A 14,105-nucleotide genomic window follows, 5' to 3' on the forward strand; every position below is an offset into this window, starting at 1 on the left:
TCACACCTGTCCCCCTCTCACCCGCGCTCATGCACCCCTGTCACTCACACTCTCACTCTCGCTGTCACTGTCTGCAGATGCAACTGCTGTTACTCTGATGCAGCTGCTGCTGCTGCTGCTACTGGGTAATGGAGGACAGGCCCGATGGTGGACCCTCTTGTGCGGCTGGGGTTAAGCTCTCTGAGTGGCTCTCTCCTCTAAATGGGATTACAGGGATTACTCACATTCTTCCCAAACTTCACAGAGCGATCTGGGTAACTAGACGTCTGATTGGTCACATAAGCCCCTGTGGTCGGCTCTCTCTCTCTCTCTCTCCCACTGCCGCACTCTAATTGAGCTGTGACACAGCGTTCGAAAACACCCGATTTTTAGTCTCTCATTCCATTTCATCTTGTTTTTTTTCCATGTCTGTCACTTCATAATTGCCTTCTAGTGCTTTATTATATATTTATTAATGTTTCGAAGCACAAAAAAAGCCGTCGCGCCCACGCCTCCTGGCAACCCCCGTCACTCCCCACACGCACTCCCATGATCCTTTGCAGTGCACGTGCGTGCCGGGACGAGGCCATACCGCCTCCCTCTAAACTCGAGAGTGTGATCACCTGCGGCCCTAGCAGGAAGCGAAAAGGGGCTTGCGGTGTGTGTGTGTCTCTCTTTTGCCTGTCTCTCGCGGACTTCCTGTGTGTGGGGTGGGGGGGGGGACTTCCTGTTGCTGACTGCAGTGTCTCTCAGTGTTGACAGTGCTGCTGCACACTTTCTCAAGACCGGCACTGAATAGATTTGGCGCGAAGTCATACCTCCCTTATCAAAAACACCTCTGCCAAACAGCCAGGCCAGCTCCTTCTCCCTGCCAAGCTAAACAGTATCTGAGCTTAACACGCAGTGTACACGCTACACAGGCTGAATGGTACTGAACACTTCCTTTACCTCCAAGCCGGGCTACGCCACAAACCTGAAGGCAGTTATCTAACATACGCTATTTGAGCACGGTAACAATATAATAATAATAATAATAATGTCTTTCATTACACCTGATGCGTGCACTGAGCCTCCCATCTTTAGAGCCCATATGAAATGCTTCCTGGAAAAATAGCATCATCCCCTCTTATCTCTTGAGTGCTGGTATGACAGCCAATCTGCAGCAAGGCCACATGTGACCATGTGACGTATTTTTGTGGATCACATCTAAGCTTCATATCTGTGCTGCTGATTGGCTGTCACCCCAACACCCAATAGATAATTAGTGATTAGTTTTTTCTACCATGGCCTCAGGAGTCTGGATGATTGTTATTGTGTTCATAAATATTAATTAATTACCGTTATGGTTTACTGCCCAGTCCTTCCTCCATGAGGAATGTTTTTCCCTACACAAGAGAGCAGCAGTGTTTCAGTACACAGAACCACAGCACTAAGGGAAAGCCAAGATGAAGTTCGACTGAGATAGAGAATGCACAACACTCTCTCAATAAAATTAAAAACACACACACACACACACACACACACACACACACACACACACACACACACACACCTAACCTTGACGAGTGCTTGTGATATCATGACTGCTGACGGTGTCAGGGAGACTGAACGCGGGAGAAACACGGGCTGTTTGGCTGCAGCAGATGGGCTGGGGAGAGCCCAGCGTGTCAGAGCCAGAGTACGACACCGGACGCCCGCTCCACAACCCACACAAACCCGTACGAGAGCCCCGAACAGCGGGTTCACCTCCGTTTCATTCAGGTCAGCTCACAAAACTGAGCTGAGATTCAATTAACGTGTTCAAAAAATCCAGCGAGAATACAAAGGCCATTTTAAAATTCATTAATTAAGTTTTAATTAATTTTCTAAAATGATTGAATTGAAATGGAACTGACCCCCCCCCCACCACCCTGGTCTTTGGTTTTTTTACTAGAACCCGTCAGTGTGGAAGAGTGACATCCGCCCCCCCCCATTGTAAGTGGAATTAAACAAGGCCTCGCTGGGGCTTCTGTGTGGGCTTCACCAGAGCCTCAGCAAACAGAGCGGGAGGACAGAGCGGTGCAAACAGAGCGGGAGGACAGAGCGGTGCAAACAGAGCGGGAGGACAGAGCGGTGCAAACAGAGCGGGAGGACAGAGCGGTGCAAACAGAGCGGGAGGACAGAGCGGTGCAAACAGAGCGGGAGGACAGAGCGGTGCAAACAGAGCGGGAGGACAGAGCGGTGCAAACAGAGCGGGAGGACAGAGCGGTGCAAACAGAGCGGGAGGACAGAGCGGTGCAAACAGAGCGGGAGGACAGAGCGGTGCAAACAGAGCGGGAGGACAGAGCGGTGCAAACAGAGCGGGAGGACAGAGCGGTGCAAACAGAGCGGGAGGACAGAGCGGTGCAAACAGAGCGGGAGGACAGAGCGGTGCAAACAGAGCGGGAGGACAGAGCGGTGCAAACAGAGCGGGAGGACAGAGCGGTGCAAACAGAGCGGAGAGGACAGAGCGGTGCAAACAGAGCGGGAGGACAGAGCGGTGCAAACAGAGCGGGAGGACAGAGCGGTGCAAACAGAGCGGGAGGACAGAGCGGTGCAAACAGAGCGGGAGGACAGAGCGGTGCAAACAGAGCGGGAGGACAGAGCGGTGCAAACAGAGCGGAGGACAGAGCGGTGCAAACAGAGCGGGAGGACAGAGCGGTGCAAACAGAGCGGGAGGACAGAGCGGTGCAAACAGAGCGGGAGGACAGAGCGGTGCAAACAGAGCGGGAGGACAGAGCGGTGTAAACAGAACGGGAGGACAGAGCGGTGCAAACAGAGCGGGAGGACAGAGCGGTGCAAACAGAGCGGGAGGACAGAGCGGTGCAAACAGAGCGGGAGGACAGAGCGGTGCAAACAGAGCGGGAGGACAGAGCGGTGCAAACAGAGCGGGAGGACAGAGCGGTGCAAACAGAGCGGGAGGACAGAGCGGTGCAAACAGAGCGGGAGGACAGAGCGGTGCAAACAGAGCGGGAGGACAGAGCGGTGCAAACAGAGCGGGAGGACAGCGGTGCAAACAGAGCGGGAGGACAGAGCGGTGTAAACAGAGCGGGAGGACAGAGCGGTGCAAACAGAGCGGGAGGACAGAGCGGTGCAAACAGAGCGGGAGGACAGAGCGGTGCAAACAGAGCGGGAGGACAGAGCGGTGCAAACAGAGCGGGAGGACAGAGCGGTGCAAACAGAGCGGGAGGACAGAGCGGTGCAAACAGAGCGGGAGGACAGAGCGGTGTAATGCTCGGGGAACAGGCCTCGTGGCTCAACGGTCGCGGGTTCGACTCCCAGCTGGAGGAGCTGCCGTCGCAGCCCTCGGGCCGTATGAAATTGCACACGTTCAAAAAATAGAAAACAAAAAAAATTTAATAATAATAACAATCTATGTGAGTCATTCTGAATAACAGCCCCGGCTAAATGCCAAAGCGTTATAATAATTAGCGCTCTTCTCTTTACGACCGCTGCACAATGACACAGCACACCAAACCAACTGCTTTCGCTTAATCAGTCATCACCCCATAAGAACATGGCATAATTGGTAAGACGCACACGCGCCCCCCCATCTGTGCCAACATACTACACCTTACGGCAGGGATCTTTAATAATTCTCCTTCAGTCACAATACAAATTGCTGTTTGTCAGGCAAACATTACGCGTATCGATTAAAAACGGTTCTCCGTGCCTAACTGGTGATATTGCGTTTTGTGCATTCCTGAGAGTAACTCCAACGCTCTCCACTGCTGTACGCGGCTCTGGCTAAGGGACTGGATTGTACTGCAGGCTAAGTCATCGGGGGACTAGACTGAATCCTGTGTGATAGATGTGGAATTGGAAAGGTCCCCTCAGTGGCGTGTACTCAGTGACGATATGCAAAGCGACACAAACCCACCCAAGCCGGTTTGCTTCCCCAACGAGCTTTAAAACACACTACTCTGCTCATGGAACTTGTATGAATTTGTACGGGATTTATTTATCTGGCAAGAAAGCAAGGGACAGACCAGATCACAATCCCAAGCTGTACGAAACAACATATTTGCAGACATTTGGCGGGATCTGGAAGTGTCCCCACACACACCAGTCACCAGCTGTCCTAACTGGGGCACCTAAGACAAAAATGGAGGGTCTCAACACATGAATATGCATGTCCTTTCCTCAACAACAAAAAAATTACAGACCCCCTCCATTCAAAAACGTTTTTTTTCCGAATGAAAAAACTCTTTCTGAAAGTACAACTTTCACAATACAGACTGATTTTGGTGCGGAACTTGTCACCAGAACGCCTTTTTCCAATTCATCCACTGTACACAAACAGTGTTTGTTTTGCTGAAATCGGAAGTCCTGCACGTACAAGCAAACTTTGTGATGTCACAAGTATGTCGAACCTATCATGTTCCACTATTCAAAGATATGCAAATTACAGGAGAGCAATGCGGTTAACTGAAACCTTTGTGCACAGAAAGCTGACTGGTCAGTGACATTGCTAGTGACAGTTGGTGTGCTGAATATGACAGACTGTGCAGGTTTAGTGTGCAATCCCCAGGTAGGAACTTCCTTCCGCTCGTTACCAAAGGAGCCCCTTCCAAAACAAAAATGAGTGGAATTTGTTTATAAAACTGCCATGGATGGACCTGACAGCATAGAGGGAAGCCAAGGTTTTAAAATACATCTGGTGGGGTACTTTAATGACACGTGTCAAGACTAAACAATCTTTACACGTGGATATTTACAAATATACAGTATACAAAACAACGATCTTCACACCTAGATCAAAGATACCTGATAGCTTGTCGGTCTATTTCTCAGTCGTCATACTAAAGTGTGAAAATATGAAACAAAAACAAGTTATTCAATAAGTCATTCAATCTGCCGAGATAACGCCCAGCACAAATGTCAAGCCTATTTCATAAATATGAATGAGGGAGCTCGGTGTAGAACGGCACTTCCATTGTATCAAACAATTTTTCAAAGAAAACCTGTCTTATTGCCATATTTGCATTTTTGCCAGAATATTTTCTTGACCACCTGGACATTAATGATAAATTATGACCCGTTTAGTCTGGGAACACAATAGCTGACCGACATGGTAGGAAAGAAGTCTGATTCCCCTTCAAAGCAGGAGACGGCTTCCACTGTATAATTCTGTCATTCTCCAGACCCGAAAATCCACTGAGCTGGCAACCTCTTAACTGACTCTTAATCTCTGGAGAGACATGACGGATACAGGAAGTCAGTTACAGGAAGTGACCTCAGTTCAAAGCAATAGCAAACTACTTTATAACTGGGGAAGGGGGGGGGGTCTATGTTAGGAACACCATAATTCATAACGCATTAAATAACGTATGTCTACTTCAATAAATATACAAGAGTTTACTCATAAAAAATGACAGAAGTGTATTGTAGCTGCTTGAGTCCCAAGGGGGTGAATGTCAATGCTACGCTAACAGGAGGGCTCAAGCTGCGATGACTAGCACAGTGGAGAGCTCTGCCGAAAGCAACCTGTAGATCAGGCCCTAAAGAGTAGGCTAATTTAAGAGCAGGCTAATTTACTATTACAAATACTACAAAGCCGCTGCTGCCGCCTATTCAAGGCCCTCCTGCACATGGCACCTCAGGCTAAGCAGAGCTGACCTCAGATCATTCCCAGGCTGGGGCCAAATTAAAGCAGTCTCATATGAATTGCATATTAATAATAAGTTATATTAACACATTGTTGATTTATATTAGTATAGCCTATGTGCCTTATACCGCCTGTCGCTGAGGTGGATTCAGACTTGCCCCCAGGAAGAGGCTCAGACACGAGACTGACGGGATCGTGTGGGAGTTGTGACTGACGTGAGCTTCCTTGTTTCGGAACTGTAGGCGGGACAGAGGCCCCTACTAGAACCAGAGACCGGCAGCCAGGACTTGCACGCACGATCGGTTGCGTTAAATATTTAAATTTTCTAATACACATATATAATGGCATTATTGTGCTGTTTTAATAGAGGCTACAAACCTGCAATAACCCATTTCACTTCCACTTCCACTCAGACCGTCTACTGCTTAAATAATCCCAAAATCTCTTATAACTGTGTCTCGTTTTGCAGTGTGCGTTTTCCTCCGGGTCAAAACGAGAAAAACGGGTTTAAATCGAGATAATTTCAAAGAACAAACTTTTTAACTTAAATTCTTTACCTGTATATTGCGTAGGACACGACATATAGCCTACATTTTAGAAATTCAACTGGCTTAAGCTCAATGAAAAATCATAAACTCCCAAAAGCATATAGCAAATGTGGACAGATCGGATAAAAGCGTACATTGCACAGTCAGTATTCCGTGAATTTCAGCACAGGGAATCGAATACGCTACATTTATAGGCAGGTTCAGGTTTAAGTGAACATTGAGAAAAAAACATGATTTCTGCCCACTACATTTCTAGCTCATCAGTGACTTCTATCAATTAGCTGTGGCCAGTGAGTCGATATGGAAATGCAGAGAATTCACTGTAATTTTTATAATTGATGGATGAGGATTTTGTACGGTTAACATGCACGTGAGCATTTAAATAACGAGCTCCAAGGTAGTACAACGGATATAACATAGCAGCTTCAAGCACTCCTCAAAAATTCATTTTAATTGTAATGAAGAACTAAAATAATAGATGTGTAAGAAAGTGATCTCTGATCTCTTTATTACTCCCAATGACTTAATTTGACTACAGAGGAACAAATAATTAGGCTACCTCTCACATATCGAATATATCCTGACATCGAAATCAGACTGTTGCCATAAGGTTAGACTACAACCTACAGTCCTGCGTAATATTCACCAACAAAATGTGACAACCGGGCAACATCAACCCATGTATGCAACAAGTACAAAGTCCTAAATTACGATCTAAGGACCGACTGCTTCTTAATTTAAGATGGCTAACTAGGATAGTCTAGTTCAACTGGGATTACTTTGAGCATCAACGCCACTCACTAATATACTACAAATACTCTTAGCTAACTATAAAGCCAAACAAGCTACAGCTAACCCATAGACTATAACTTATTTATTTAACAACGGGTAACAAGGTGACTAGTATTAGCCAGCTAACGTTAGCTACTTCATTCTCTTCTTGCTTTCTGTAACGGCGTAGCTGTAAACTTCATTAGCCTACTTTTTTTAGACCACATTACACTCACTAGGTGGAAGTATTGTTTGGAAATTTTAGTTACACCAAGATAAGTTAATGTAGCCTAGTCTATAGCTCATATCAATCCAAAGGTTAGCGGGATGCTAGCTAGCTAGCTAGCTAACGTAATTACCGTTGCTTTCCAAAAGGGGGAAGCCTATCTTAAAGTTAGCTAAACAATACTGATTGCGATCCACAGTTCCAAGCTACACAGAAAACCACAAATTAGCAATGCTAGCTAACCGGGTAACCACTTCTGCTAGTAATTGCAAGTAAGAGTGCATCACATAGCTAGTCTAGCTAGCAGCTATAGACTAGCTCGTTAAATTGGCTACGTTACCTGGCTTAGACCTTGACAGTCTTCGCCGATTTTCCTGGCATCCTTACCGTAGCTCGGTATTTATGATCGTAGACGCCTGTATGCTTGCGACCTCATTCACATTTGGAAATGAATAAACTACAAGGTGTTAGCGAGCTTGATTCATACTAAGATGATACTTGTCATTTTAAAGCCAGCGGATAGCTATCTTGTACAAGGTTAACGTTCAATAGCTTCTCTTCGTCGTGGGTCATCAAAACACTGGTGCTATCTAGATTGAAAGCTATGACGACCAGTCTTGCTAGCCACTGTGGTTGCCAAGTTCCCGTGACCTCTCGGAATTTCTGACTTTAAATGCGGCCGGTTTTCGTCAGTTGTAACAAATACATTGCGAAATAAAGTTTATAATGAGAGATCCTATTTTTTGCTGCATGCCAGCATGACAGCGTTACTGATGAGCGCCCCCCACAGTCCCCCCCCGCCCTATAAAACTGCGTATGTGTGAGTGTCTGAGTATAAATAATTGTTAAAGTCCCTTGGATCCGTGTAATTAAAACAATCATTTATAATACTGTGATGGATTTCCCAGCACATGTAGCCTATCTTTCAGTATTTCACAACGTGCAATGTCATGTGTAACCTGTCATGTGCAATCTGTCCCTGTCTGTTGAGATTTATATCTCACTTAATTGAACCTGTAATTTAAATCTCAGTAAGGGAAACAAATCGTAAACATGTCTAAAAACCACCGTATTCGCCGGGTTGCGCACTGTCACAGTGATAAAAGACACAGACATCTCCCAGTATACGCTTCTAAGATTATTAGGCAATATAATGAAAGATCCCCAGGCATCTTCTAGTTGCAAAGTCTGGATGCTGACTTGAGGAATGTTTTTTTTCTGGATCAATTCAAAGAAGATGATTGGCATGTATAGCATACTATGTGCCAGTTTATAGGTTTTCAGGACATACCTATAGAGGACAGATTTTGGCATTTTGAAAATTTCCCACACAAATAACAGCAGTAGCTGCAAGCTCTCTGTTCCCAGCTTCTGTATTCATTTAACATTTTGTGGCAAATCTTGTTGTAAATCTTTTTCACTAAGGGAAGAGTCACAGCCAGACTCTCTTAAAGGATGAAAAGTGAATCTACACTGAATTGATCCAACAGTCTTTTGGTTTTACTGACGAGGATGAAGGTTCACCTTCGACACACTGGCCCTGTCCTAAATCTAGGCCTAATTTAGAAATGGGACATGGACTGGCTGACATTAACTACCGTTCTCTTACCGCACCCCTGTTTATGCAGCAGATTATCTTTTCATCTCTCGAAGGTGCACTCCTTGCCAAAAAATCACAATGCACATTAATGCCTCTCGATGATTCCCACCAACCCCACTGGGCCGAAGACCAATTTCTCTTTTTACTTTTGTTAAAAAGTGTAAAGCAGATTAAGTGTGCCTTTAATTGCAAGACTGCAAATCCTCGCCAGGCGCTGCAAAGCAGATGGCTCGGTGTCACATGAAACATATAAGGATTTAAATGTCATTTAAATGTTATAATCTCATTATGTCCTGATTAAGCTCCCAGTCTTTCAGCTTGTGGGAGCAGTCACACGCTGCAGCTGTGTCTGCACGGTGGTGTCAATGCTTTCTAACTCTAACGTAACATTATTTGATGTCAGCATCAGTAACTTCAAAATGTACATGTGTATTTTTTAATCACTCATATTTGAAGTAAAAGTGCATTTTTGGACCATTAAGCTAAAAGCCATTTTATAACAGCTTGTAATTTTATGTTCATATCATAAGAAAAAAACACTCGCACTAATCCTTTTATGAAACTGCTAATTTAGAACAGACAGCTGAAAAATGTTTACATTAAGAAAAATACATTATAAAAAATTAGCGTATAAAAAATAATAGTTTCATTACGGCAGATCATTCACAGCCTGAACTGGAACAAAATGGCTGAGGAACAAATTATTAAAATAAGAATTAATTATGATGATTACATAGAAAATGATTCATTAGAATGTTTATCTTGTTTATCTCGCTATGGGTATTCCTTTAACGCTTCTGTGTTCTTACGTTTGTGTTTGATTTTTGGATAGTACCGTGGAAAAATTCTCGTGCAGCTCAACAGGTGGAACGCTGGTCCCGATTCAAAACCAGATACAGTGTGTGCTCCATCCAAGCACCAGAGCAGTGCCTTAACAGGACAGGCAGCCCAACAGCACCTGCACGGAGATCTTCCAGCTTCTGCTGGAGGGTGAGTGTTAGCCAGCCAGCGTTCACAGCCTGAAGCCAAACATTTTGGCACGGTTATGATTCTACCGTTAAGTCTCTCATAAGCACTAATGAAGATAACAGGTTTGTCCATGGCACGGTTGTTTTATGGCTTATTTTACTTGTAGATTGCTTGTGCTTGTATTTTTCCATAGACTGCGTTGTTGCCGTTCTCGTTGTTAGTGTTAATCAGTTTAACCTTCAGGGTCCAAGTTGAACTATGCGGTTGCTCCCTGCACTTGGACCGGTACTTCTCTCTCTAGGGTTTTCGTCACACTTGTTCCTGGTTATGGTTATACTCTGGATAAGAGCGTCTGCCAAATGCCTGTAATGTAATGTAATGTAGATTTAATCCTGGTGCTATTTCTAAAGCTTAGAGAACTTCACTTAACAAAGGTCAAATGTACTGATTGAAGATGTTACAGCAACAAATAGCAATCTAGGATTTTTAATATTCCTCAGGATGAAAAGGTTGAATATGTTTAATAACATGGTTACAAATTGGAGTGAGTGAGTGAGTGAGTGAGTGAGTGTGTGCGTGAGTGAATGCGTGGGTGGGTGGGTGAGTGAGTGAGTGTGTAACTGAGTGAGTGAGTGAGTGAGTAGTGAGTGAGTGAGTGAGGTGAGTGAGTGTGACTGAGTGAGTGAGTGTGTAACTGAGTGAGTGAGTGTGTAACTGAGTGAGTGAGTGTGTAACTGAGTGAGTGAGTGAGTGTGTAACTGAGTGAGTGGTGCAACGAGGAGGAAGCAAGTATCAGGAAAGTGATGCTAAGACAACGGGGCTAAGATGGCGCATTAGCACTCCAGGGAAGTGCCCGGAGGCTGTAAACTCAACATGCAGGAAGCCAAACCAGCGAGTGCAGTTTCAGCTTCCCCTTATCGCTGTGGAACATCAAAGCCTCTTTCTTTCACTTTCTCACGCACGCGTACGCAGTTTTGTCGTGTGCCCGCCGTGACTGTCCCACCGCGCGCGCGAGCGTGTCGGCTGTTCCGGAATGTTCTTCTGGGAGCCGTTTAGGAATAAGTGCCGGCCCTTGCAGCTCCAGCGTTCGCCTGGCGGTGCCCGTGCCCGGCCAATCACCTTTCAGACGGGCCGCCACGGCGCATCACGGGGACGGCCTGAGACGGGCAGTGGCGGGATCGGAGACTAGCGGCTGCTCGGTGCCTCCCCGCGCGGGACACACCGTTAAGCGCGATACGCTGGAAGTGTGCTGAAGCGACACTGTGCGCGCTTCCTGTCAGATAAACTGTGTCCTCACGCACATGACCCAACGCACCCATGACCCAACACACCCATGCAAATCGCGAATAACCAACATGCTGCCTGGAACACACCCATTCAAACAGCAAATAACCAACCCCATGCAAATTGAATAACCAACATGCTGCCTGGAACACGCCCATTCAAACAGCGAATAGCCAACCTGCAACCAGGAACACACCCATGCAAATAGCAAATAGCCAACCTGCAACCAGGAACACACCCATGCAAATAGCAAATAGCCAACCTGCAGCCAGGAACATGCCCATGCAAACTGAATAGCCAACCTGCAGCCAGGAACACACCCATACAAACTGAATAGCCAACCTGCAGCCAGGAACACACCCATGCAAACTGAATAGCCAACTTGCATGCCGGGAACATGCCCATGCAAACAGCGAATAACCTCCCTGCTGCCAGAATGCACCATTTTAACACATCCACCTCGCACAGGCAGAGGAGACAGACAATCAAGTCCAGACAATACGTGAAAGAATACTGAAAGAATACATCAGGCAGGCTAGTGCTCAGGAACTTTAAGTATTCATTTCAAGGTGTGCTTACTCACACAACCCACACAGACTCACACTACGCACACACACTCACAGACACATACACACACACTCACACAACCCACACACACTCACACCACACATGCACACAAGCACTCATACATGCACACAACCCACGCATATTCATACCATGCATGCACACACAGACACACTCACACACACAGATGCACACAGGCGCATGCACGCACACACAAACCCACATACGCATGCACACACAGACACACTCACACACACAGATGCACACAGGCGCATGTGCGCACACACAACCCACACACATTCAAACCACGCATGCACACACAGACACACACACACACACACACACACAGATGCACACAGGAGCATGCACGCACACACAAATCCACACACACGTGGGCACACACACACACATTCCCATGAGACACCACGCTCTACGTATGGAGGCTTCCAGTCGGGCACGTGCTACGCCAGGTTCACACAGCCCCAGATGCCCAGGATGCAAGGTGGGCACGCCGTTGCCACGGTAGCCGAGTGCATCACAGCTTCTCCCTTTCGTGTGTCATGCGTGTGCCTGCCAGTTGCAGCGGAACGGCGCATGCGGGGTTAACTGCGCCCGCGGTGCGGCGCTGCGCATGCGGAAGCGCCTCGCAAGGTTCCGCCGCAGCCACGGCGAGAAGAGCAGCTTCCTGCCGCCCCTGCCTGAGCGTGCTGCGGGCGAGCGCAACGAAACAGGAACATCAGCATTAGCAGCACGCTCCTCTCAGACGTCTGAGAGCAGCCCTCCCCCAATCACACGGCCCAGGACGCTTCTGAGAGCAGCCCTCCCCCAATCACGCATCATCAGCACGCTTCTCTTAGACATCTGAGAGCAGCCCTCCACCAATCAGGCAGCACGTGCCTAACAACAAACAGCACAAAGCCCGTGGTGATTGGTGGAAAGCTTCTGGCTATACACCCTTCAGAAGAAAATGGCTCCTAGATGAATAGCCAGGTAGTGTCCACCAATGACCAGTTTACAAAAACCAATCATTAAAAAATAATGTCAACTTTTAACACTGTGCATAATAGTGAAGCAGTGATGGCTTGAAACCAGACAGTCGGCTGGTTTTATGTTGGAAAATGCTTTTGTCTTGGCCCCGGAAGAAGAAAGAGAACTATAGATCCATACAGAGCTGACAGCATTCATCCACGGCATAAGTGAATGTAAATTTATGTGAAACATGAATGTTGTCAGCACTGACTGATATTATGAAAAAGCTCCAGTACGAATAGAGAAATGAAGTCCTATAATTGCTATAGCTGCTGTAACCGCTGATTTTGAGTTCCAGGGCTCCATTAAGTGAGATATTTCATTCTGTTGTGCAGTGATCTGGCTAGGAAATGAGGAACGAACACAATAGCACTCTCACTCAGTCTCTCTCTCTCTCTCTCTCTCTCTGTCTGTCTCTCTCTCTCCACGTCACAGAAAACTCAAATGCTTGGCCACAGGCAGTTGAGTGAAAGTGGCTGACCTGCAGTGACCCACGCCAGGCTCTGAGAACCTCACCTCAGCAGGCTGGGGGCAGAAGACTTCCTGCCATCCCGTGCCACGCGCGGCAGATGGCAGTTCAGCGCCCCCCCCCCCTCCCCCTCCCACAGCTCCGCTTTCTGACTGTGCCCTGGGGCACCCCATTCCGGTCCTGGGGGGGGCGGCCGGGGCTCCTCCGCCCCCCCGCTAATCGCCGCTTTGGGGAAGCCCGGCTGATTGCTCGCACATTGGGGCCGCCCCTCAGCCCCGGATGCGTTAGCGACGCGCGGCGCGGCCCAAAGCCCTTTGAAGAGCCGCCACTCAGGGCACCCGCTCTCCTGCTCCCGCCGTTTTAACTACCGCTGGGCACGGCGGCTCACTTTCACTTGGGCCGCAGTCTGAGGTGGGGGGGGGGGGGGGCGGGATGGGACGGGGGGAAGGGGGGGCACGTATGCCGCTGAAGTACCCGCGCCGAAACTCTCCGCCCTCAGCTTCGGCGGCGCGAGCCTCCCGTAGACGGGCGAACCCGAAGGTCGGAATTCATCAGCGCTGGTATCCTCGACACATCTTGAAACAATCCCAGCTTTGCTGGGGGGAGGAATGGGCTGGGGGGGGGGGTAGGGTGGGGGGGAGGGGGGGGGATGCATGGTTAACATGGTATCTCAGAAACTGGAGGTGAAAGAAATGTTACACAACTTCCCATTTCTTTTTTGTTTTTTTTGTTTTGTTTTGTTTGTTTTGTTTGTTCGCCTGAAACTTTTTTCCTTATATAAGGCGGTTGAGATGGGGGGCGGGGGTGGGGGGGTTGCTGACATGTTTTCTGCTCTGGCGTGCCCGGGTTGGAGGTGACCTATGGCAGAATCTGCCCCTCTGAGACACCGGCGTCGCCAGATTCAAACCCCGTGTTCTGACCACCAAAGCGGCTCCCCCTGACTCAGAGTTCAGTTTAATTACGGGTTTTTTGTTGCTGTTGTAGCAACCGCGTCCAAAGAGGCGGCCTGATCTGACATCTGTGGCCAAACAGCCTGGCCC

At 47.7% G+C, this 14,105-nt stretch overlaps 1 protein-coding gene across 5 annotated transcripts in view; it reads right to left on the minus strand.

Moving 5' to 3' along the window:
* The window catches only part of slc4a11 (solute carrier family 4 member 11), a 77,571-nt gene that overhangs the window by 35,347 nt on the left and 28,119 nt on the right, over nt 1–14,105 (minus strand). Inside the window, exon 1 of one of the 5 annotated variants that reach the window (XM_064334715.1) lies at nt 7,538–7,834. The exons of 3 other annotated variants lie outside the window; for them this stretch is intronic. The gene's annotated coding sequence lies outside the window, so the exon portion shown is untranslated. Of the gene's footprint in view, nt 1–7,490; nt 7,835–14,105 lie in introns of those variants that run through there. One more of the 5 variants, XM_064334714.1, reaches the window with a different exon arrangement.

The sequence above is a fragment of the Anguilla rostrata genome, chromosome 5, assembly GCF_018555375.3.
Source record: "Anguilla rostrata isolate EN2019 chromosome 5, ASM1855537v3, whole genome shotgun sequence".
Classification (NCBI taxonomy): Eukaryota; Metazoa; Chordata; class Actinopteri; order Anguilliformes; family Anguillidae; genus Anguilla; species Anguilla rostrata.